Below are 27,527 nucleotides of genomic sequence, written 5' to 3' on the forward strand. Positions count from 1 at the left end.
TGAAAAATAAAGAATCACGTGTTACGAATCATGTGAAAATTCATCCATAATATTTTACAATAAAAATAAATTTTTCAATAGTGATATATTTTAACACAGATTTTCATCTGCACATCAACAATTTTTTTTTATTGACATCTAAGTATGTTATACATACAAATTTGTATTGAAACATATTGTATACAATTCATTTTAGTAATTTTTTGAATAATAATAACTAAATTTTTTTTTGTAACGATAGTAGTTAAAGAAAATCAACGATTTTACTTTTAAATGTATAGTATAGCAAGAGCAGTTATTCAATACTGGTATTAAGATGAGAAAATCTTTATTTGATGTATTCTATTCTGACTCCCGATGAGAAAATCTTTATTTGATGACATCATTTATTAATGAATTTAGTAAAAGTAATAACTAAATTTTCACTTATATTGAATTTTCACTTGTATATTTATGTACAAATCTTATATAATAAAAAATTTATAATTTGTATAAACTATGTTAAGAAAGTGTTAATAATTTATTTATTAAAATATTTTTAATGTGTTGAATATGATAAAAAAATTATGCAATTATAATTTTGGATGACACGCAGGCTGACCCTAACCAATAGAGCTTTTGCCCTATGCGGGCAATGATTATTAATGTTGGCCCTGAGCTTTTTGGCCCTAACCCACACAGATTAAGGCCAAATAAGACGGACTGGCCCATTTTAACAGCTCTAGTTACTTGTTCTTCTAGTAACTTGAGACCATACATCATCCCGCCATAATTCACAAAAACACTATGAACTCAAGTATGGCTTGGTATCTGGAACGATGACATAATGAAAAATGAGCTTTTTGGCCCTAACCCACACAGATTAGGGCCAAATAAGACGGACTGACCCATTTTAACAGCTCTAGTTACATGTTCTTCTAGTAACTTACTTCAGACCATACATCATCCCGCCATAATTCACAAAAACACTATGAACTCAAGTATGGCTTGGTACCTCGGACGATGACATAATGAAAAATACATGTAATTAGAATTTTATCAATAAATTTAATAGTCTCAACGAGCTGTAATGAGTACAGAAAGAATATAGCCTTTTACACGCCGATCCTCAACGTGTGTAAGAATTTGAACCACACAAAATCATTATTTGAACAGTACTTCTGTACATCATAAGAACGTTAACATTAGTAAGCACTAATAATTCAAATACATCATCTAACTTTAACATTTGGATCGTCATTCCTATCTCAAAATACCTTGTTTCACGCTGTGAAATCTTTCCCGAGTATAAGGCAAGAACTCAAAACCGAAACAAGGATGTCTCTCCCTGCCACTTTGGATCACATTATTGTTGGCAATCTCCTAAACCTCGGACCAAGTGCACTTCTTATCTAATATCCTGGATTAACAGAATCATATAGCCAACAAACAATTATCTCAATATGGATTCTGTTAATGATAAGAAACTTACATTTCAATGTACGATTCTGATTTTAAATCTTAAAACTTAGGTTCATACATTTAAATTCTAATTCTGTTTGTGTTTTAAGTTAAAATAGAATACTGGTATCTTCTAGGCTTAATAGACACTTACAAATCAGTTGTATATACACAAACAAAAAGACAAATCCCAAAATAGCTTAACCCTAGGTACAAACAAGAACACATGTACACCCCACACGAAAATACGACTTCGCTACAGGATCCCTTCACCAATGATCTTATTTCCTTCCGTCATAAATTCTAAATGCATCTAGTTGTGCACTCAATATTTACCCACTTTCAAACAAAATCTCCATTATACAATAGCATTTACATTCACATGTACAATCCCCCTCACTAAAAATTCAAAACATTCAAATCTCAAAATTTAGCAAAGTATCAACTAACACAAAATGGTTTTTAAGTTCCTCAAATTTACATGATGTTATCTCAAATTGTTTTTTTTTTTCTTTTTTGTTTGTGTGTGGCTAATTTATAAAGAGTTAAGACCAACTATAGTATAAAAAAAAGAGCAATACTAAATTAAAAAACGTAATGTCATCATATAATTGTATTGTAAAATGACACTAGCCACCTCTCTGCTAAGACCAAGATTCTTATGGCAAAGACGAACAGTTAATGGATTTAACAACAAAAATTGTTCGTAGAAAATTAGCGTAAGATGACCTGTATATTCTACAAGCACAAACATTCAATCGAACTCTCCTGCTGACAATAAATGTTAATTGCTTTTATATAGATTCATTATGCCACAAACCCTCCTCCTTTATCCTGGCTTGGGACAGGCTATGTAGTCATACAAATAAATTATCAATACTCCTACGAAACATACTACACCTACTTAAATTAGAAAGAGAGTGAATTCTCGCATATTCCTAATTCAAGGGGATGTAATATGATATCAAAGGATCACTGAAATCTATAGAAGATCATACATAGGCGGAGTTAAAAAAATTAAGAATAAAAAATCTAATACACAATACAGGAACACATAGGACTATTTGCAAAAGAGTGGTAACGAGTGGTAAACATTTTTAAGTCATCTGTAAGATACACAATACAGGATACAAAACCCAAACATCGAATACTACATGAAACAAACAACTAGATTTTTAACCCCAACAACGTGCTTATGTGAAGGCTTTCTTTAAAAAAAACTTATATTTCACACCTATAAAGGAGAACAGAGCCAGACTAATCCTTCAAGCCCACAAAAAAATAAAAATAAACCAATCTGAAACACAAATCATAGCTTAAAAAAACATCCAAAACATCAGGTACAATTGATCAAACATCCACAATAGAATACTACATCGTCAAGTAACCATCAATTACCAAAAATAAAAAAAGTAAACTCAATATAAAGTACAAACATAAGAATTACAAATAAGAAACATCCTCAGAGAAGGCTTGCATCCAAGATAAGACACATTTACCAAAATAAGCACAGTAGCCAAGATTACCGCAATTGTAACAATTACCCTCGAACTTTATACCTTTGCCTTGTGCATTTCCCTCTTGGAATATTTTTGCTTCTTCGACCTTGATCCCTCTTCAATAACATTGGCCCTAGAGACTACAAGATCATTGCCAAATTTATATTCAGAAATTTTGTTGTCTACTTCTATCCTCAAAAATTACAAACAAGAACACATGTAAGACTTCGCTACATGATCTGTTCACCATTCCCTTCCTTTATAAATTCCAAATGCATCTAGTTGTGCACTCAATATTTACCGACTATCAAAAATCTCCAATATACAATAACATTTACATTCACATGTACAAACCTTCTCACTCAAAATTCAACATATTCAAATCCCAAAACTCAGCAAATGATTATCAACTAACAAAAGATTTTTTAAGTTGCTCAAATTTACCTATGTTATCTCAAAGTGATTTTTTTTTTTTTGGCTAATTTAAAAAGAATGAATGCTAAGCCCAACTATTGTTAAAAAAAAGCAATAACAAATTAAAAAACGTAATGTCATATAATTGTATTGTAAAATGATCCTTGCTACCCCCTGCTTTAGACTAAGATTCTGATGACAAAAATAAACGGTTCATGGATTTAACATCAAAAATTGTTCGCAGAAAATTAGATAAGGTGACCTGTACATTCTACAAGTACAAACATTAAATCGAACTCCACTGCTGACAACAAATGTTAATTGCTTTTATAAGACTCATTATGCCACAACCCTCCTCTTTTAAACTGGCTTGGGACAGGCTATGTAATCATACAAATAAATTTTCAATACATACCACACCTACTTAGAGTGAATTCTCGTGGCTCCATGTATGTCTAATACAATTGGATGTAATATAATCAAAGGATCACTGAAATTTATAGGACTTAAAAAAATTAAGAATAAAAAACAGTATACACAATACATGTGACGGATTTTCTTTTAAAAAACTTATATTTCACACTTATAAAGGAAAACAGAGCTATAGTAATCCTTCAAAACTCCATATCATATGCCCACAATAAAAAATAAACCAATCTGAAACACAAATCATATCTTAAGAAAACATCCAAAACATCAGGTACAATTGTTCAAAACATCCACAATAGAACATTACATCGTCAAGTAACCATAAAAAATAAAAATAAAAGTAACCTCAATATAAATAACAAACGTAAGAATTTCAAATAATAAACATCCTCAAAGAACGCTGGCATCCAAGACAAGACACATTTACCAAAATAAGCAGATGGTCAAATTATCACGCTTCACTTGATAAAAATTTCGGATTAAAAACCTGCACAGAGATTAGCATAAATTCTTATATGAACAGTAGAATCACCAGAAGCAACTTCTATCTAAAGTTCTTAACACACTCAAGTGTACCTTACCCCATAAAATGCCAATCAATGTAGCTGATCTCCTGGAAATATTACAGTCCATTTACCTCTTATTGCTCTATGTAATAGATACTGCTTCAACACATACCAAACTGGCAAGACATATAACATTTTCCCTAAAGAAATGAAAATAACAAAGTAGCTTGAAAGTACGGAAAATCATCGAAAATTGCACACTAAAGCTACGTCTTCAACACCTCTTAACATATTGTACAGTGAAGAGAACAATACGCATTACTGAACAGAAATCAACAGGCTTTGCAGATGACAAACCATTTGAACAGCACTAGTTAGTAAGTGCACCAAACAATTATAATAGACATTAGAATAAATCTGCTAGCAAAAAAATCCAGCGTTGACTTTACAAACTGAATCATAACAACTTACTTCAAAACCTGAAACAACCCCACCTCACAATAACCTCCTTAAAATATTTAACACTTTGTGAAGTCCCAACTCCTCTTGAAACCGTCATACTGGGAAAAAAATATATATAACGAACAGAAACAAACAGACTGATACCACTTTGGAACCCTCAAATTAGTAAGCACACCTTCTCATGCACAAAATGTAACAGACATCCAGCTCTGATTGTATGAACCAAACCACAGCACCGAACTTCAAAACCTGAAACAATAACCCATTCTCCCAGAGAAAAAGCCACAAAAAGATTAATTTCATTGTGACCATAGAAGCAAATGATTAACTTCACTTGAAAGCAACCAACAAGTTGCGAGACGAAATCACCCAAGAGCTTAAGGAAGCAAAAAAACCTTACTACACCCCATCCACTACCAAAAACAACCATTAACACAATGAGCAACCCTAACAGAATGAATAGAGGCCACATATGACATGAAAAGAGGAACGTGACAGTAGCAGAATTAACAACAAACACCACATCAAAGCCCAACCAGCACACAAGCCATCAGAACAAACCACAAAGGACCACAATCAGCTCCACCATTGAGACGTTCAGAAATCACAAGGCAGGGAACTACACCTTAAAAGTTACATTGCTATTTTCTTGCTACAGAAACCCAATATTGCTAGTGTCTTGACTTCACTGAAAAAAATCTCAATATTGCTTGCGCCTGAGCAAAAACATCTTTTGTGTAGATGAATAACATATAACCCATTATCATGAAGAACAGCCCCATTCCATCCTCTCTACACACTTTTGTTACAATAAAATTTCAGTCCAACTTCCACACTCTATCTTAACTTCGCTGAATACATGACCCAATATAGCCTGCGGTGCTCTGAGCACCTACTACTCTGCAACACATATTTTATCTCCAAAACCATGCATCTACCAGTTTTTAGGAATAACCATAAAAATCTCAATCACAACTTTGATATGCATCAATAGATGAGCATTTACGTATGATGGATGACTTTCAATTTCAAGTAACACCACAATTAAGAGCAATCATCACTACCTTACTTGCAACTTCAAATAAGTTAGCTCTACTTTCTCAGGTGGGGAATGCCGTTCGTCTTCAATCTCTTTTCTGCTGTTCCTAGAAAGCATTACATTTCACCTTAAAGACAAACTCTAATTTAAAAACTACAACAGCACACAACTCAAACACCAACACAAAGTTCACCACCCAGGATCACACGAGTAAAAAAAAAAAGAACTATCAAAAAACATTTTATAAGGGATAGTAGGTAACATAAGAAGTTTTCATATGTTTTTATAATAAAAGGTAGGCATGTTTTTAAACTTTTGATTATGAAAAAATAGTCTTATTACAAAAAAATAAAAAAATACATCTAATAATTTAATGCAAAAACAATTTGTTCATAGGAAAAAATAGGCAGGTATCTTTAAAAAAACATTTAGGGAATCATGCAATGAGAGTTTGAATCTTCACCTTTTTTCAAGTAGGAAATTTTTCAAAATTTCAAAGACAATGGAATTTTATTGTAAAAGGAAATAATGGCATCATACCAAAATTATCTGACTAACTTCATGCGCAAATCAGCCACCAAATCAAAACAGCTCTACTGCTCTAATCCTGAACACAAAAAACCCGTGCTAGAAGACAACAATTGAGATACACATACCACTAATATCACATTAAATAGTTAGAAACACTAAGCTGTACAAAACCAAGTTCGCAATTCAATTAATATTCATGGCTATCATCAATTCCAGAAAACAAAAAGAAAACAAAACAAACTCATGTAAAAGTAAAATCAAATAATGCAGAGCTCCTTGCCGATTTCATCTGATAAAAACCTCTGCACATATAATAGAAGAACATTCTTAAAACCCATTCTTCAATTTGGCTATTCCTAAGAGCATAAATACATTTCCAGACCACAAGGTACTGCAAACTAATAAATGCAAGAAGTTCAACACCTAGATCAACAGAAAATTCGTTAAAATCCTTTCATCAATTTGTGCACTTAAGAATTGGAATTAACAAAATACTTAGTTTTAAAAGGATATAGAGGACCATAAAAATAAACCATAATCACGGTAAGAAATTATTAAAAAAATTATATATAAAAGAACAGTTTGATGATATAAAATAATATCTTAAAAGTTTCATTAAAAAACAATACTGACTATAATATGATACAACCATGCGAAGATGCTGATTCATCCCTGTTTAGACCAAATTTCCATCTACCTGCAGATTCAGGTGCTCAATATAAAATCGAAACAAACAATTTAAGCTTATTACCACCATTCCAAAGGGACATTATGTGATGCTGTGAAGAAGAGGATATCTCCAATTAGAAGAGGAAATGCTTGAAAAACATAAGAAATTTTCAAGAAAACAGCAAAAAAAGAGGAGCAGAATTCTCCAAACCATGACACAATCGCAGATCATCTGAGCTAAGGGCCTAACCAAACTATCCCAAATTCCTCCCGATAAGGAAGCAAATGAAACGTGTAAACTCCAGCGCTTTAAAAATCATAGTCCTGATATAGAAACATACAAGAATTCCGACACCACCAAGCGTTCACTATCAAAATAACGGAATCCAGAACCCAGCAAGAAGACAGCCAATCAAGAACGAACCCATTCAAATAAAAAAAGAAACTGATATTAATGGTAATAAAACCTAAAGCCGAACAGAAAGCACGTCAATACTATCAGCCACTGCTTCGAAAGCCTACAACACATTGATTGATTAGCTTCCCCATAACAACCAAGCAGAATAGAGAAGTAACTTGAGAAAAGTAAACAATCAGAAAGGATAACGAAAGATAGAAACGGAAAGACAAATCAAAGAATTAAGAATCCAGGTAGATCCCAACTTATTGAAGGACAACTAAATAATCCTGAGCTGTTAGCAGTTCTGATTCGCTGTATCAAGAAATAATCCCGAGCTGTTAGCAGTTCTGATTCGCTGTATCAAGAAATAATCCCGAGCTGTTAGCAGTTCTGATTCGCTGTATCAAGAAATAATCCTGAGCTGTTAGGAGTGCTGATTCGCTATATCAAGAAATAAAAAAGTAATCTACTTAATTGTCTTTATTCTACTCATTTCTTTATAATTAATATCACTTAAATTTGCTTACCAAAAAAAAATATCACTTAAATTTCACTTATTTTTCATTTTAATAAAGAAGTATGTATTATAGGAATAGGGGACCCCTACTTATATATACGAGAGAAATTACTCTCATGCTACATGTGATAAGTTTCTCTCCTACACACCCTTCGATAACTGTGTGCTGTTAATCCTGAGCTGTTAGGAGTTCTGATTCGCTGTATCAAGAAATAATCCTGAGCTGTTAGCAGTTTTGATTCGTTGTATGAGGTAAGGAAGAAATTTCTTCATTGTCCAATCTTTTAATTGGCAACGCCTAAGAACACAAAACTCATATCCGGACTCCAACGTGCTGCATAGTATGAATACAAGAAGTTCACAACCTAGAACACCATAAGACCAAATGAAGAATGATATTAAAATAATTGACAAAACAAGAGGAGTTCGAGAACTATCAATTTCTTGAGATCTTCAATCCGACAAAAGGAAAACCGGTTCACAAATTAATCCGTATGTCTCATTCAAAGCCAGAAAATAAAGAGAGAGAATAACTAATCGAAGATACTAAATTAGTAATCCTGAGTTGTTGGCGTTCTGGTCTGCTGTATCAAGAATGGTAGAAATTTCTTCATGATCAAATCTTTAATTGGCAACGCCTTCGAACAGAAAACTTACATACTCCAATGACAAAAAGAGAGACCGAAACTGTCAGTTCTTGAGATCTTCAATCCAGCTAAAGCGTATTACTAGCTAAGAACAAGAGCAAAGAGCTAAGGGCCTAACCAAATCCAGCTAAAGCGTATTACTAGCTAAGAACAAGAGCAAAGAGCTAAGGGCCTAACCAAACTGTCCCAAGAAGGCAAAGAAATATACAGCTTTTCGGAAAATGTGTAAAGAGAGACCAAAACTGTCAGTTCTTGAGATCTTCAATCCAGCTAAAGCGTATTACTAGCTAAGAACAAGAACAAAGAGCTAAGGGCCTAACCAAACTGTCCCAAGAAGGCAAAGAAATATACAGCTTTTCGGACCAAACTTAATGCCTATATAGCAACCTTAAGAAATATATGACACATCCGTTTGGACCAAACTTCCATATATCTGCATATTCAGGTGTTCAATATAGAAACAAAACATACAATTTATGCTTAATCCAAGTCCAAAGGAACGTCATGTGCTGCTATAACGAACAGGAAATCCAATCCAATTAGACGAGGAAACACTTTAAAGTCATATAAGAAATTATAAAAAAAACCAAAAGTAAGAGTAGCAGAATACTCCAAGCCAAGACGCAGGATGAACAGAACAAAGATAACAAAGGGGTCAGAGCGAACTCTCCGGAAATGTTCGTGCAAACTCCTGCGCCTTAATACTCCATATACCCCGTTCCTGATACAGAAAACACAAGAATTCCGACACTGACAAAGAATGAACACATTCAAAAAAAAAAAAAAAAAACGAAAAATAAGAAGAAAAGGATTGCATTAAGGGTGGTAAAACCTAAAGCCAAAAAAGTATGTCAATACTCTCCCCCACTGCTTCCACGGGAGACGCACAAAAAACCTAAAACCAATTAATTGATTATCTTTAGCGGAAATCACAGAAAAGTAAATCCACACAACTAGACGCACAGAATAGATAAAGAGAGAAACGAAAAGACAAATCTGAGAATCCAGAATCCAGAATCCAGAATCACCAAATTATGCTTCAGACTCGACGGAAGCAATACGCTGCAGAAGAACATATTCACAATTTAATGCCTCGAGATTGAATCCATAATAAAAGTAATACAGAACAACTCATCAAGGAAATTAAATTAATGATCCTGAGCTAGATAGAAGTATCAAGAATGGCAGAAATTTCTTCATGATTCAATGTTCAATTGGCAACTCGAAAGAGCAGAAAACTCAAATCCGCACTCCACCGTGCTGCAAACGAATAAACGCAAGAAGTTCAAAACATGGGAATCCGTGATCAAATGGAGCATAATATTCATATAATTGACATTAACAAAGAGTCCGAGAACTATCAATTTCTTGAGATCTTCAATCCGGTAAAAGGATATTCAATCGGCGAATATTTCCTATTCAAGATTATCTTCCCTGTAACACCCAAGCAGAAATCATGAGAAGTAAATCCAGAAAATCAGACGCTCAGAACCGACAAAGAAAGATAGAAACGAAAAGAAAAATCCAAGAATTCAGAATCCAGATAGAGATCACCAAATTATGCACGAGAGCCGAAGCATTGAAGCACTATGCTGCAGAAAAACAGGTTCACAATTTAATCCGTATGCCTCGCGATCAATGCCATAGAAAAAAAATGCAGAACAACTAATCGAAGAAAAGAAATTAGTAATCCTGAGCTGTTAGCGGTTCAAAAACGGCTGTATCTAGAATGCCAAAAATTTCTTCAAGATCCGATCTTTGATTGGCAAAGCCGGAAAAAACTCTAATCCATACTCCATCGTGCTGCAGTTCAAAACCTAGAACTCCATGATCAAATTAAGCATAATACTCAAATAATTGACAAAGAGAGTCCGAGAATTATCAGTTTTTTGAGATCTTGAAACCGGCAAAATCATATGAATCGGAAAAACCCTAGACATCCTCAATTATGGAAGCAAAGCAAACCAAAGCACGATTACGGCATCAGATCGTAAAAATAAAAACAAAGTTTTAGATCATAAGAACGAGATCATCAACCATATATAATCGAAAAAAGATGAATCAGCAAAAGCATGAGAACTACTACAAGAGGAGATCGAAAATCGAAAATCGAAAATATACGCAACGCTAACCTGCTTTAGAACGAGGAAGACGGTTAGGCCAGAGGAGGTTTATATAGAGAGGAGGATCAGATTAGTCGGCTGAGATAAGGCGGTGGGTGGAAATATCAACGGTTATGATGCAATCAAAATAAAAGCAGTTGACGCGGTTTTGATTAAGTCCGTGGAACGTTGAATAAGATTTCGTTGGACGCCTTTGTCGGATTACGTAATCGCCAAGATAAGATAACTGTTACCCAAAATTTAAAAAAAAACGTGAAAATATTTTCCACAAAAAAAACGTGAAAAAAAAATTAATTTAAATATATCCAACTAACCTAACAAATTCGAGTTTGTATTTCTAAATTATTATTTTTTTAAAATTTTTATATCAAATTAAATTAGTATTTGACTAATACAAATTTTAAATTCAAAATAAGATATTATCAAATCTTTAACCTATTCAAATTCAAATTCAAATTCAAAACTTCACCTTACGATAAGATTTGATCTCATCAAATCCTTAATAAATTCAAATTTATATTTTAATTTAAAAAATAAGATTTGATATCATCAAATAATATTAGGATAGTGCTCCTTAAGCCTATCAGAGCACATAACTAGAGTATCTGTACTCTTGGTGGTACATAAAATGTGTCTCATGGAAGGTGAAGTATGTTAATATAGAGGGTGCTTATAGTAGTAATGGTAGAGACCAAAGCACTAGTGAAGCTTCCCATGGTGCATAAGGGGGTGTGTGTATGACAAGGATGGCTCTGCAAAGGAGCATAGTAACAACATAGGTAGAGAGTAGAGAAGATGATCCCCTTTCCATGCGTGAGAGGAGTATTTACAGAGGAGAGCCCTCTTCAGCATGGGAGAGACCGTTGGTTAGCCCCATGAGCTATCTCATCAAGCCATGTCTTGTCCTGAGACAAGACATGCTGCCCACTGTCAGTGTACAGGGGCAGCAGTGCATGGATAGGGAGATGTCCCAATAGTGAGTCTCTATGGCTTGCCATGGGTGCCTTCTAAAAGGTTCTAGACTATGGACTTAGTGACATGGGTCCCAATCATGCTAGGCCTAAGTGGGTATCCAATACAGAAGCCCCCAGCTTAGTAGCTTGAAGGAGTCAAGGTGCCAAGATGTATGGCAGCTTAGGTCGATTACCCGTAGTGTGCAGTGTTCCAAGCAAGATACAATGTAATCGATCGGTAACACGTCGACCTTCATGTCTTGTTTGTTTGTTTTCATCAAGTATGAATTGTCTGGTTGGCGGTGCTTGAGTGTTTCAAGATAATTTTCTATTTCGGGACTCGATTGTGTTGAACTTTTGTTGTCTTCAAAAATGTGTGTTACTATTGAGGAACGTCTTCAAATGTTGTTGAAGTATATATAATTAATAGTAAGAGTAAGCTGGCGAGCCCATGTTGAATCAAGTAGCCTGGAGATGATAGTGTGTTCCAAGAGAGAGATGATGGAGATCCTGATGATAAATATATACGCTCTCTTCTTCAGGAACAAAACTCGGCGATATGAACGTATGATAAATAATGCCCAGTGACTTGGGTCTTTGATGACTAGTTGCTCAGATGTTTTGCTCTATGATCATGACTTTATGATAATGATGAAATAATGCTGATAGAATTGCAGATGAAAGCTTTTGGAGAAAATAATGTTGTAGATGAAAGCTTCTAAAGAAAGGATAATGTGTTCCAAAATAGAGAGATGGAGAGTCTTCAAAGATGATAAATATATATATTCCCTTCTTCAATAATAAAACTCGTTGACAATATGAGTGTATGATAAATAATGCCCAGTGAGTTGGGTCTTTGATGTCCGGTTGCTCCAATTTAAAACCTGCAACAACTAATACAATACTGCATAAATGACGATAAAAATGTGCCTAGATGGGACATTGGCCAGACGCCGGCCATCTAAGACTTTTGCCGAGGGGTAGCACATCTAAAACTTTGTTTATCGGGGGTGTGAACCGTCACAGCCTTCATAATTAATTACCGGGGGTGAGAACCGTCCCAGCCTTCATAATTAATTATCGGAGATGAGAACCATCCCAGCCTTCATAATTAATTATCGGAGGGGTGAGAACCGTCCCGGCCTTCATAATTAATTATCGGGAGTGAGAACCATCCCGGCCTTCATAATTAATTACCGAGGGTGAGAATCGTCCCGACCTTCATAATTAAATCGTCCCGGCCTTCATAATTAATTACCGAGGGTGAGAACCATCTCGGCCTTCGTAATTAATTACCAGGGGGTGAACCGTCTCGGCCTTCATAATTAATTATCGAAGGGATGAGAACCGTCCCGGCCTTCATAATTAATTATTGGGGGGTGAGAACTGTCTCGGCCTTCATAATAATTACCGGGGGTGAGAACTGTCTCGGCCTTCATAATAATTACCGGGGGTGAGAACCGTCCCGACCTTCATAATTAATTACCGGGGGTGAGAACCGTCTCAACCTTCATAATTAATTATAGGGATTACAGCAAATTCGCAAATAGACTTTGTGTCCGTTAATTATTAGACAGCTCATATGAAGTTTATAATCAAATGAGAGGATATAGAATAAACAAAAAGAATCATATATGAGGTGGGATGTTATTATCGTATGTTGAAAATAAAACCTGATAGTGTGAGTCTCGCTGGACACTTTGGCATGTAGATGTTCCTTTGATAACTTTTAGTATGTTGATGAATGTTGGTCTTCCTGTTGGGAGGGCGGAAGGGCTGGTCTTCCTGTTGTGAGGGTGGAAGAGCTGGTCTTCCTGTTGGGAAAGCGGAAAGGCATGTCTTGCAGGTCTTCCTGTTGGGAGGGCAAAAGGGCTGGCCTTCCTGTTGGTAGGGTGGAAGGTCTGGTCTTCTTGTTGGGTGGCTTCCTGTTGGGCACGCGGAAGGGTTGGTCTTCATGTTGGAGGGCGGAAGGGCTGACTTTCAGTTGGCGACTTCATGTTGGGCGGGCGGAAGAGCTGATCTTCATGTTTGGAGGGCGGAAGGGATGGCTTTCTGTTGGGCGACTTCATTATCTTAAACCATTTGAGACAATGCCAATTCGAAATTTAAAAGATAAAATATGATCTTATTTCAAATTTAATTTCAAATTTCAAAGATAAGATTTAAATTACGGTAAGTTTTGATCTCATCAAACATTTGACTAATACAAATTTTAAATTCAAAATAAGATATTATCAAATCTTTAACCTATTCAAATTCAAATTTAAAACTTTAAATTACGATAAGATTTGATCTCATCAAATCCTTAATAAATTCAAATTTATATTTTAATTTAAAAATAAGATTTGATATCATCAAATAATATTAGGATAGTGCTCCCTAAGCCTATCAGAGCACATAACTAGAGTACCCTAGCCTTAGTTATTTTGCGCCTACATAGACCAGAGCCCATATATCAAAACACATGTTTTCATCTTTTTTGTTTGATCTTATCATATAAAATCCACATTATCTTATATAAGTCAAAGATCATGTGCTAGTCAATACCATTAAACACGATATAGGTATGTGACTGTTCTGGGCATCATCTCGGAAGGCACATAGCAAACCAACCCACTTTCGAGCTAGACTTCCCATTTGAGGACGTCCAACTCGGCTAAGGCATCAGCCCGCCATCTCGTCACCACTTGCGAGTTAATTGCTCTTGGGCCATTTTCCTTTACCATAACTGTCCCAATGAGCCATATATATGCATAAACAGTTCTCCACATGGGATCATCTTAACCACATTGCATTATAATGCGCTTTTAAGCCCTAAAAAACTCTCACCATCTTTAGGAATACACACACCCCTTATAGTGTTTCCATTGGACCTTGGCTAGAAGTACTGGACTTCCTATTACTAGTTATCTCTACCTTAGCTCTATAGATATAATTACTAGCTATCCAGTTAGACATTTGTGTTCACCTCCAAACATTTGGCGTTGTTTTGAGTGAACACCAACTAAGGTAATAGGTAAGTGTTTAGGTCAAGGTTTTGCTGAACGATATCTAGAATGGGTGCTTAATATTTCCAGTTCTTGGTAATGTGTCCCCATTATCATACTGCGTGTGTATTTATAACAGCCATTATAAGCAGTTATGAAGGAAGGTAGTGGATGGAGAACGATTATTCAGCAATGTTCATGGCAGTTACAAGTAATTGTATATGAGGATAGTGATCGTGGGATTAGACCTATGATCTGGTCACAAGGTTGGGCTCCACGCTGGCTACGAGTGAGTTCACCCATGAGCCCATACTCGAATTAGGACCAACTACAAGCCCAAGAAGGATAACGGGTTGAACTCGGAACATTAAACCCCTTAGCTCGGTGTAATGAGTAAAGATACTTCGAGATGATTGTATCTGATGTGATCATTATTCTCAAAATCTACCTTGTCACATATCATTTCACATTTATTATTGACTGCGCATTCAAGTCATGCGCCGTGTCTTCATAAGTTGGAATCTTTTCCCCAATTCTCCTTGTGATTCCTACTGGCACGCGGTTGTTAGAATTCTTTGTACATCAAAGGAGCACCAAGAAAATACTTTTTATATAAAGATAAGGGGCATGTTGAGGTTTGTAGCTACTCAGATGCTGGATTAGGCAGATTCTCCTTCAGATAGACAATCTACTTAGGGTTATCGTGTCTAATTTAAGGGAAATATGATTTCTTGGAAGAGTAAGAAGCAAAACGTGATAGCTAGGTCAAATGCAGAGGCTGAGTATCGAGCAATGCGGCTACAATCTATGAACTTATTTGTTTAAAGCAATTGATTAGAGAACTAAGTTTCGGCGAATAATGTCCATGAAACTATTTTGTGAAAATCAGGTAGTGTTACACATATGACATATCTTCTAACCCATATTTCGTGAGAGGACCATACATATTGAAATTGATTGCCACTTCATCTGAGAAAAGATTCAGTTTGGAAAGATCGAGATAACATTTATCAATTCCAATTACGAACTTGTAGATATTTTTACCAAGGCTCTTAGAGGTCCCTGAGTATACTATATTTGTAATAAGCTTGACGCATATGATATATATGCACCAATTTGAGGGAGAGTGTTACAATTATTGTAATTATATGTAATTAATATTGTAATTATTACTTTCCTTATCTTATTAGAATTTGGGTTTATTCTTTAAGCCCTTTAGTCTGTTTATATACTGTAACTTTTTGTAAATATTATATGCACCTTAGGACTTTGCTTCTCAAATTTATATTGTATTTATAAAACTAATATTTTTGCCACAAATTGCTTATTCCTGATACTATAACTATGCGTTTTTGCTTATTAGTTAAACATAAGTGATAAAGTATGAAAAATTATATTAAATTAAAAAGAGTGAGTACTCTTATTATCATCCCTATATGCTATAATAATTTTCACCAATTAAAATTTAGAAAAATAGGCGTATAAATACTTTTCACAAAATTAAATATAAATAAAAGCAAAAAAAATTAAAATAAATATTGATATATGTCAAAAATTAAAATAAATATTTCAAAACCATTGAACGAGAAATGATCCTAAATATTTTTATATTAATTTAAAGGAATTAATATAATAGTTCACTATTAAAGCAAAACACAAATGCATAAGAATGAATTATAGGGTAATATATACAACATTATTTAATTATTAATTCGCAATAAATGATAACCGTTGATTGGCGAAAATCAATGATTAAGATGTGGTCGTAACATTGTGCGTAACATTATTTGTGTGTCACAATATCCTATCCCTTAATTAAAATAAACTGTTCCACACCAAAAATAAATAAATAAATAAACTGTTACAATCAAACTAACATAATAATATATTCTTCCTAAGGCATAATGCATCAATTGAGGGAGGTCACAAACAACCAAAGTTAGAATCTCGTATGAGTTAATCACCGAGTACAGTAAACTATCATGACAATACCAACATTATAGTGCATTTTCTTTTAAGTGGATTGCACAAAAAGTCAAAACCTCGAATGAGTTGATCAATGAGCATAAATTAAATTAAAAAATCCACATATACATTGTATATGCAATAACTTCATCTATTATCATCATATAGAAGTTGCTTGGTGAGCATACACGGACTTCGAAGATCTATCATCTTTAACCACATAAATCTCCTAGATCAATGTAGCTCAGTAACTTTATCCCAAACATGCTCCTAATTACAATGTGCATTGACTTGGGGCAAGAAATTGTATCAAATAACTAGGAGCATTCTTTAAATTATAAAGAAATTTTTACGAACCAATACAAACTTTCACATTTTGGTGGTAATCAATCATGATAATTCATGAAAACTCTTGCACATGAATCTATTTTCTTTTACCCAAAATCACGATACGATTTATAAGAAAGTTTGACACACCCCCTAATCATCAACAACATTCTCAAACAAGTTTTACAATTCAAACGGCATCGTACAACTCAATAACAAATACATTAAAGCATTTATTACAAGTTGATACTACAAAATATTATATCATCCAAGGAGAATGAATATTATCATTAGATGAAAGACATAATAATTTTTAATTTTTTAATACTTTTTTCACCAAAATACGCATAAAAAAATAGGGAAAAGTGTTTGTCATTTAAATAACATAAAGTTATGTCATTTTAAGAGAGAGATAGATACAAGAAAATATTTTTTTATTTAAAATTTAAATTAAAAAACCATTCACTTTCTCTCCCATGATTTTCATGCCTTGTGTTTATTTTTCTCTTGAAATGACATAATTTTTGTCATTTAAAATAACAAACATCAAACCCATAAAAATAATAATAAAACATATTATATAGTTTATTAATTTCTATAAAAATGTTTTATTATATCAAAAAAGTTATTAAAATTATATAAAAAATTATATTCATAAATTATAGTTCAATGCAAATGGCATCGAAAAATTCCACCTGTGATTCTGTGAATGTTAACACTTTCTCTCACTCTCTAAGAACACGTGGGTGTGCCCAAGCGAATCTATCTTCTTCATTTAGCCGATCCACCTAATTCCAAATGAATTTTAACTAGGGGAGCACCTCGATACTTTATTTTGACTTGTTTTCATGTATTTTTCACATGATTTTTGACTTTGGACCAAAACATGATTATGAACTAATCTAAAAAAAAATTCCTAATCTTCGATGAGATTCTTTCTATATGTACGATGAATATAGGGGGATCTTGGCAAAAAAATTTAACCCTAACTGTACCGTTCAGTTCTGTGAGCCCACTATGTACCCTTGAGGGTAATGTTATTATATGGATTACACCACTAGCTGAGGTAAAGACCAAGCTAGAAGGTATAGTTCCAAGAGGTAGCAAGTTGATATCAATGGCAGATAAATAACAAGAGTATGACTTGGAAGTAAATGGGCATAACAACAGTACATAAAAGATATCTGGTGGTGTGCCCCCTAAGGGCTATTTATAAGGAAGATGATGCGGTTGGTGAGGTAGGGGTCAACCTTTCTTGGGGTGCACACCATGATGACAGTGTTAGGCGTGGTTGGCGCTGCCACAATGGCAGTGCTGCAACCACTGCACCCGGCGATGTCAGAGCTGAACAAAGGGGCAGGTTCCTTTGCAGTGCTTATGGCGACTGCCTTTAGCAGTTAATGTCCCGAAGTAGGACATTTTGGTGTATCTCTTGGACGTGCTGCAGTCTTGGAGATCGTGAGGGTCTACATCATCCCTAAGGGCTGACGCGGAACAAGGCTGGGGGTTGGGCTTGAGTAACTGGGCCAGCTGAGGGTTGTGCCTGAGTAATTAGGCCACTCCAGTACTTGGGCCATCCAGAACAGGAGCCCCCCCAGCTTGGTAGCAACCGTGGGATGGTGCCAAGTTAAAGACTTTGGTCGTTCTTGTCAGGGCGGTGTGCGTCCTTCAAGAGGGAGTTACTGACGCTCTATGGGGCGTCCTTCAAGAAGGAAATGACTTCAAAACCTCGTATCGTCGTGGCGCTATGAACCCGAACCTGGTTATAAGCATAAGTTGGCGCCTTGGTAGATAGGATTTGGCGACGCATTGTTTGGCGATGTGCTTGAGCATGGGCGATTGCTTTTGGTGATAGCTGTAATAAGGTCATTGATGACGGGGATTGGTAGGTGACGGAACTGAAAGGCTGCCTCTTAAAGACACTTTAAAGAGGCTTTTCGGTTTCCGAGGAGTCGTAATGATGAGTTATCCCATCATTACTATTTATTGCAGGCATCCAAGCGTCATAGGGTTCGGCGCATTAATGCTCCGCGACTGGTGACTTGTCCCTTTGAAGTGACCATTTTGCCCCCTCTCCTTAACCGCTCATCACACGATGAGCATGTCATCGTACGGTTAAGTGAGGAGGACTTACACGTGTCCGTGTGAAACCTCTCTCTTTCTTTACACGTGTCTGTGTGAGACTTGTGTGAGACTTCTCTCTTTCCCCCTTTTTTTTATAAAAAGGGGGGAGCCCCTTTGTTGGGGCTCTTTCTTACGCGAAACCTACACTCTTACGCTTTGGTCAAAGCCTTTGTTCCCTATCCTCAGTTCGGTGTGATATTGCCGGTCTTCTTTCTCTCCTTTTCTGCGATTCTCAGGTATAGTCCTTCTTCTCTTGTCGTTTCTATTCTCATTTCTGGTTGTCTTCTACTTTCTTTTATGCTGTATCAATGGTTAGGTTTACAGAACCTATCCCAGGCCTCATACTCCCTGAATTGGAAGTAGAAATCAAGGAAGAGGAGTTTGACGAGGCCTTTGAGGCATTGGGGAATAGTGCGGTGGGGCCAGCGATGCGAGAGTAACTTGCTAGTTGTGCCCCAAGTCGTCCCTTAGTTCCTGGGGTTGAGAAGTTTCCCCACGGGAAAGTACCCGAACTTCTGGGTTTTAGCGAAAAGGAGATTCAAAATCTCCTTCCCGAGAGAGCTTTAGGGCCTGTCCTCCCGTATGCTGGTGAGGCGTCATGTTCAATTCCCCGTAGTGGGCGCCGCAGAGGGCGCCACGATTTAGTTGGTGAGAAAAACTCCAGATCTGGTGGGCGTTCGCCTGCCGCCTCGAGGAGGCAGAGAGTCACTTCACGTCGTCGCGTTTTACGGCGTTCTGATCTTGGAACTGGGCGGTTAATTCGACCCGTATCCAACATTAATCGCATGTGTCAAAATCGTCCTTTAGAGTATTATTTCCACCCTCGCCCTTCTTCAGTTTCCCTTCGCTCGTCTCATGGTATAATTCCCTCCATTCCCCAATCTTTCCATCGTCGTAAGTATGATGAGTCCACAGAGAACCGTTTGGGTAGATATCACCCGGAGGATGGTCGCCTTACAAGGAATGGCGTGTGGGACGCCATTTTTGAGGACATAGGGCTTTATAAGATACCGCCTGCATGGTGGCCTTCTAACCTGAGCTATTCAGATTTTTATTCAAGTTCATCAGATACCTCGGATTCTGATGGTGAGTTAACTGTTTAATTCTTCCTTTTTCCTTTTCGTTGTGCTTGGCGTGGGGGAGTTGGAGGTGACGGGGGTGTTGATAGGGTGGGTTGGACTATCTTGTTTCCTTTTGCAATGGTCTTCCTGGCGTCAGTGAAGTTTAGAGGATTGACTGTGTGTTTGTCGCTCCTAGGTAGGACTTATAAGGATTTTCCAAACTTATGGCGATTGTTCAGTCGGACGATGGTCTCGGGGCGCGGGATTGGGTTGACTCAGTGGTGGCCTCAACCTCTTCAAGCTACTCTGACAAGAACATCTTACGCAGTCACTATAAAGGTGAGCCTAGCTTTAGCATAACTAAAAATGGCGCAATGGAGGCGAAGTGACAACTCGTCGCGGTCGGCGCTGATCGTCGAGTTTGTGACACGCCTCTTGTGGAGCAGCAATCACGGTGGCGGTTTATGGTGTACAAAACGCACTTTTCTGATCAGAAGGTGAGGTTTCCGTTATCCGAGTTCGAGATGGGGGTGCTATCTCACTTACAGGTCGCGCCTTCACAACTGCATCCCAACGCTTGGGTGTTTGTTAGAGTTTTTGAGGGTATATGCAAGTATTTCGATATGGCCTACTCTGTACGATCATTCTTCTACTGTTTCCAAGTGTCGCCATCCAAGAAGACGAAGCTTGGTTGGGTTTCTTTGAATGCGGGTAATGCGATTGGATCAATATTTGCCCAGTACGCCAACTCTTATAAGAATTGGACGCGTACCTTCTTTTGGATTGAACCAGTGCTAGGCGAGGGCGAGTTCCCTTTCTTTGTTGATCCGTCGAGTGGGGAGTGTCGGTTTCCCCTATACTGGACTAGGGCTCACTACGAAATGTCGGCCGGTCAGTACTCGTTTGCTCTAGGGGTCCTGTCTCCTGGGGAGGTAAAGACGATCAGTTTGTTTCTGGAAGTAAGGGGGGGTCTTGACAGGTGGCCCACGAAGCAAGTGTTGTGCCATGGAGGTGTGGTGGCGTTCAATGTTTTTTTTTTGTGTCGATTTATTCTATCTCTTCTTGTGTTTACCTTTTCTTGTGTTTGTACTAACTCGTATCTTTATTGTTTGTAGTTGGAAACATGGCAACCGATGCATTGAAGTTTGCGCGTGATGCGGCAACTAAAGTGAGGGCCAAGCAAGGCTTAACGCCTCAGACTCAGACCATTCTTCCTTCAAAGAGGAAAAGCTTGGACAAGGGTAAAGCCATAGAGGTCCGCCCTAAAAAGAAGAAAGTTCAGTCTGCTGCTGACATCCCTGCTGGTGAACTTGAGAAACGGGCTAACCGCCCTATTATTAGAGATCCCCCGGGCGTGACTGGCAACTCTTCTGCAAGTGAATCAACACTTGGTTCTGGGTTACAAGGTGCGACAACGAGCTTAACACCTCCAAGATCTTCCCAGACGAGGCGCACTGAGCCTTCTGGGGGCGGTCTGACCCGGGATGGTGCTTCTGAAGGCGATCCGACAATTAACAACACTTCGGGCGATGGAGGAGGTGGCCACCCTGTTGAGCCGTCTGAGGCTCTAGGTTCACCTCCTCTTCCTGAAATTTTTGTGAGCAGGGCGCTCAGATTGTCGGAGAGGGACCTTGTCCACGACTTCCCCAACATCAGGCGTCCCAAGATGGTAATGTCTTCGCGTTTCGACCGTCAGCAATACATGGACTGCACACAAGTGATAATTGGCCGTCTCCTGGGCCAACAGGAGATTACCCTGGATTTTGGGGAGAGATGTTCCCACCAAGAGGATCATATTGTTGACTTGGGACGGCAGGTGAATAGCTTGACCGCTGACGTAGGGCGCCTTGGCAAAGAAGTTGCTGACGGGAAAGCTTCTTCAAAATCTCTGATGGCGCAATTAAAAACGGCAGAGGACGCAGTGAAACTATTGACCGCCGATAAAAGCAACCTGAGTCTGTCAGTGGAGAATTTGAAGAAGGAAAAAGAGACTCTTTCAGCAGAGCGAGATCGCCTATCATCAGATTTATTTTCCGCTCATGGGAGCCTTCACGCCAGGGATGACGACTATAAGAAGGTTGTTGAGCAAGTGGGGAAGCTGGAGGAGGCTCTAGCCGATCTGATGTACGATTCTTTCAACAACGCCCTCAAACAGGTTGCCGTGAGGTATCCTGGTGCTGATTTGACTGGCCTGGATCGGTCTTATGATGTAGAGGATGGCCAGATTGTAGAACGCCTTGAAGGTGATGGTGTGAAGGTTATTGAAACGTCGCCAGTGACTGATGACGATGAAGGGGCTCGCAGCGTGCTTCCTAGGACTGATACGGACAGTGCTCATACACGAGATGGTGATGGGCGTGTTACGTCAGGCGATCCTGCTGTTCGTGGCGGTAGTGCTGATAATGTGACCGGGGGGCAGGCGCCAGTGGCGGTTGCCTCAGCAGTTGAAGGGGACTCGACCGTTCAGGCTTAAGATGTACTTAAGATGTTCTGGCGACCATTCAGGGGCCTTTTTCTTTTTTGGCGCGGTTGGTATGTTAACTGCGGCATTTATGTTGTAAAGACTATCAATATCAACGAGTGGATTTCCTTTGCCTTTGAAATTTTTCACGCTTTATCTAAAGGACCGCTTATTTTTCTTGCCTCTTCCAGTGAATTAAGCTTGATTTAAGGGGCGTTGGTTGGGGGTGAGGACCATCCCAGTCCAACTTGCGGCGAGGGTGAGAACCATCTCGCTTGTTGGGCGTTGGCTGGGGGTGAGGACCATCCCAGTCCAACTTGCGGCGAGGGTGAGAACCATCTCGCTTGTTGGGCGTTGGTTGGGGGTGAGGACCATCCCAGTCCAACTGCGGCGAGGGTGAGTACCATCTCGCTTGTTGGGTGTTGGCTGGGGGTGAGGACCATCCCAGTCCAACTGGCGGCGAGGGTGAGAACCATCTCGCTTGTTGGGCGTTGGCTGCGGGTGAGGACCATCCCAGTTCAACTGCGGTGAGGGTGAGTACCATCTCGCTTGTTGGGTGTTGGCTGGGGGTGAGGACCATCCCAGTCCAACTGCGGCAAGGGTGAGAACCATCTCGCTTGTTGGGCGTTGGCTGGGGGTGAGGACCATCCCAGACCAACTATGGCGGGGGTGAGAACCGTCCCGTAGTTGGGCGTTGTCTGGGGTGAGGACCATCCCAGACAAACTATGGCGGGGGTGAGAACCGTCCCGCAGTTGGGCGTTGTCTGGGGGTGAGAACCATCCCAGACAAACTATGGCGGGGGTGAGAACCGTCCCGTAGTTAGGCGTTGGCTGGGGGTGAGAACCATCCCATTCCAACGGTGGCGGGGGTGAGAACCGTCCCGTAGTTAGGCGTTGGCTGGGGTGAGAACCATCCCAGTCCAACGGTGGCGGGGGTGAGAACCGTCCCTTAGCTGGTCACATTTATTTGACAGTGTTAAATTGAACTGGCGATCTTTTATTGAAGCTCAAAACCCTACCTCGTTAAAAACCTTTCCCAGCAAAACCCTATGGGATAAAAGCCTAGGAAAGGAAAAGAGTGCAGGAGTTGTTACATGATAACTTTACTATAAAACTTTTTGAGCTTATCGGCATTCCAAGCCCTCGGTAGCGCCTTTCCTTCTAGTGTTTCCAGGGAGTAGGCTCCATGACCTAGCTTGTTGATTACCCTGTAAGGTCCTTCCCATGTTGGAGCGAGCTTTCCTTCGCGAGCGTTTTTATTTCCAACGTCTGCTCTTCGAAGCACCAAATCTTTTTCTTGAAAACTCCGGGGGATGACCTTCTTATTGTAGTGAGTAGCTGATTTTTCTTTTGAATGGAGATCGGACTCAGCGGCAGACCTTCTGAGTTCGTCTAGCAGGTCCAGTGCTTCTTTCAAATTCTGGGTGTTGTCGATCTCGGTTACGTGCTCTCGCCGCCAGGACGGTTCACCGATTTCCACTGGGATCATGGCTTCAGTGCCGTAAGTCAGCCTGAACGGAGTCTCTTTGGTGGATGACTGGGCGGTCGTTCTGTACCCCCATAGGACGTTGTCAAGATTGTCAATCCATGCCCCTTTGTGTGCTTCAAGCTTCTTTTTAATTCCTTTTCCTAGCATTATGTTGGCTGATTCTACCAAACCGTTGGATTGTGGGTATTCTACGGCAGCAAAGTGGTGTCGTATGTGCAGGCTGCTCATTAATTCGCGGAACTTGGCATCGGTGAATTGAGTGTCGTTATCCGTGATAACTTCCCCGGGAATGCCAAAACGGTAAATGATGCTTCTCCAGAAGAACCTTCTTGCTTTTTGAGAGGTTATAGTCGCCAAGGGTTCTGCTTCTACCCACTTGGTAAAATAGTCGATAGCGACCATCAGCCATTGCACCCGCCCAGCTGCCATAGGGAAATGACCCAGAATGTCGATGCCCCACTTATAGAAGGGCCATGGTGAGGTGATTGATGTTAACTCTTCTGGTGGTGCTCTATGTATGTCGGCGAACCTCTGACATTTTTCGCACTTTTTGACGTGTTCATGGGCGTCACGTTCCATGGTTGGCCAATAAAATCCGGCTCTCAGCGCCTTCTTTGCTAGTGAGTGACCGCCCATGTGATGGCCTTCTTCTAACACGTATGGAACATCAGTGGGATTCAAACATTTCAGGAGTGGGGTTGAAAGTCCACGCTTGTACAACCGCCCTTGTACTATGCAGAAGTGGGCGCTTCTACGAATTATCTTTCTAGCATCTTTCTGGTCGGGAGGCACGACCCCTTCAGCTAAATAATTGGCAATGGGCGTGATCCAGGTTTCTTCAGTGGCTCCAGGGGCTGTCTCTGAGATACTCATAACTATGCACGGGTTTGGCATACTCTGCTGGACTATAGAACGGTTGTTGCCTGGGCTTTTAGTGCTTGCTAGCTTGGACAAAATGTCCGCCCGGGTATTTTCAGTACGTCGGATATGTTCCACCTCGACACTTTCAAAACCTCCAATTAGCTCTCTGACTTTTTCTAAGTATTTGCACATCAGTGGTCCTTTGGCTTGGTACTCGCCGGAGATCTGAAATGTCACCAGCTGGGAGTCACTAAAGACTTTGAGGTGTTGGGCCCCCATTTCCTTTGCTTGGATCAGACCAGCTATCATGGCCTCATATTCCGCCTGGTTATTAGTGGTGTTGAAATCAAATGATAAAGAATGTTCGATAGCCACGCCATCTGGATTTTCTATTATCATCCCTGTACCAGAGCCTTTGGCGTTTGACGAGCCATCTACGTATAGTTTCCACACTTCTGATAACGACGTTCCCATGGCTTGGTTCTTAGGCGGGGAAAGTTGCGTCATTTCTGCAATGAAGTCAGTGAGTGCTTGGGCTTTGATGGCAGTTCTAGGCTCATAGGTGATCTGATACTCGGACAGCTCGATCGCCCACGACATCATCCTTCCAGCCAAGTCAGGTTTGTGCAGGACTTGGCGAATTGGTTGGTTGGTCCTGACGGTGATTGGATGGCACTGGATGTACGGTCTTAAACGCCACGCGGCAAAGATAAGCGTTAAAGCTACCTTTTCCACCTGTTGGTATCGAAGCTCTGCTCCTTGTAGAACCTTACTGATGAAATAAACAGGCTTTTGTCCTTCCTTTGTTTCTTTGACAAGGGCTGCACTGATCGCCTCGGTACCTACGGCAAGATACAAATACAACATTTCTCCGTCGTCTGGTTTGGCGAGTACCGGTGGGCAAGAGAGCGCCCTTTTGAATTCCTAGAAGGCGTTCTCACATTCTTCTGACCACCGAAAGGCGGTTCCTTTTTTGAGTAAGCCAAAAAGAGGGAGCGATTTGTGAGCCGAATTGGCCAAAAAACGAGTGAGAGCTACTAACCTTCTTGTCAGTTGCTGAACTTCCTTAATTGTTTGTGGGCTTCGCATTTCAATCACCGCCTTGCACTTATCAGGATTGACCTCAATGCCTCGCTCAGTGAGCATAAATCCTAGGAATTTGCCCGCGGGAACTCCGAAGGCGCATTTGCTGGGATTCAAACGCATGTTGAATTTTCTGAGTCTTTCAAATACTCATTGTAGGTCAGTCAAATGTTGTTCCGACGTTCTTGATTTAGCGATCATGTCATCGATGTATACTTCGATGCAATTGCCAATCAGGTCTCTGAATACTTCATTCATCATCCTTTGGTAAGTGGCCCCAGCATTCTTTAGACCGAAGGGCATCATTGTATAACAGTAATTGGCGTTCTGAGTGATGAACGCCGTTTTATCTTGGTCTTCTTCAAGAAGCGGAATCTGATTGTAACCTGAATATGCGTCCATGAATGACAGTATTTTGAATCCGGACGCGTTGTCGACCAACTGATCAATGCTAGGAAAAGGGTAAGCATCCTTTGGACAGACTTTGTTTAGGTCGGTGTAGTCAACGCACATTCTCCATGCGCCGTTTGGTTTTTTAACCAATACTGGGTTGGATAACCAAGTTGTGTACTTGATTTCCCTGATGAACCCGGCGGCGTGGAGCCTTTTGACTTCTTCATCAATCACCCTCTGGCGGTCGGGACCGAATTTCCTCTTTTTCTGGGCGACTGGCTTGGCTTTGGGATCCATCGACAAACGGTGGCAGCAAACGTCTGGATTGATACCTGGCATGTCGGAAGGCTTTCATGCGAACAAATCTTTGTTATCTTTGAGCAACTTGATTAACTTGCATTTCATTTCGGGGTCGATGGTGGCCCCGATGGTTGTTGTTTGATGATCCGCATCTCCTAATACAACATGTTCCAACGCCCCATCAGGCGTGGGTCTGTCATGTTCCACGCGCGGATCATCTCTGGCATCAAATTCTACCAAAAAACATTGGTCATGCTCCTTTGTCTCCTCGCCTGGATTTCTTTCGGCCGGCGAGGTCACCCTCTGTTTGGGCGCCCTTTCATCATTGAAACTAGCTTTGGCCATTGGCCGCAAGGATATGTTGTAGCAGCTTCGGGCTATCGTCTGGTCTCCTCGCACCGTGGCGACTTTGTTGTCACGGGCAACGAACTTCATTGCCAAGTGGGGGTGTGAGATGCTTGCCTCGAAGGCGGCGAACATCCTTCTACCAAGAATGGCGTTGTAAGCTGATGGGGTGTCGAGCACCAAAAGCTGGATGTCTGCGGATCATGAGGTGGGCGGCGTTCCAAGGGAAAGTCGCAAGGTAATCACTCCCAGTGGCTTTGTGGTGGTAGCGTTGAAACCAGTTAAACTATCAACAGTAAATCCTAACGCTTTAAAGCATGGTAAAAACAAAATGTCGGCTGAGCTGCCGTGGTCAATAAAAACGCGATTAACGCCGAAGTTGGCGATTATAGCTTGAATGACGAGTGGATCGTCATGTATCGCCCAAATCGCTGTTGTCCCAAACAATTTGAGGTCTGGTTGGACCAGGGTTGTTCTTTGCTTTTCCAATGACTTTGCCAGC

The 27,527-nt window shown here is 39.5% G+C and overlaps 1 long non-coding RNA gene across 6 annotated transcripts; it reads right to left on the reverse strand.

The window, feature by feature from the left end:
• Positions 1-591: 591 nt before the first annotated feature.
• Positions 592-10,674, reverse strand: LOC133308722 (uncharacterized). 6 transcript variants are annotated; one of them, XR_009751209.1, is made up of 8 exons: positions 10,108-10,674; positions 9,891-9,987; positions 6,330-9,813; positions 4,364-5,895; positions 4,210-4,269; positions 3,000-3,079; positions 1,257-1,399; positions 592-1,160 (listed from the first exon to the last, which is right to left on the reverse strand). It is a non-coding gene; the product is annotated as an uncharacterized LOC133308722 (long non-coding RNA). The 6 variants fall into 6 exon arrangements; XR_009751206.1 differs by having other exon boundaries at positions 6,330-9,987; XR_009751208.1 differs by having other exon boundaries at positions 9,891-10,674.
• Between the last annotated feature and the right edge of the window lie 16,853 nt (positions 10,675-27,527).

This window comes from Gastrolobium bilobum, unplaced genomic scaffold (assembly GCF_033153095.1).
Source record: "Gastrolobium bilobum isolate Gb01-03AN ecotype WA unplaced genomic scaffold, APGP_CSIRO_Gbil_v1 utg10786, whole genome shotgun sequence".
NCBI lineage: Eukaryota > Viridiplantae > Streptophyta > Magnoliopsida > Fabales > Fabaceae > Gastrolobium > Gastrolobium bilobum.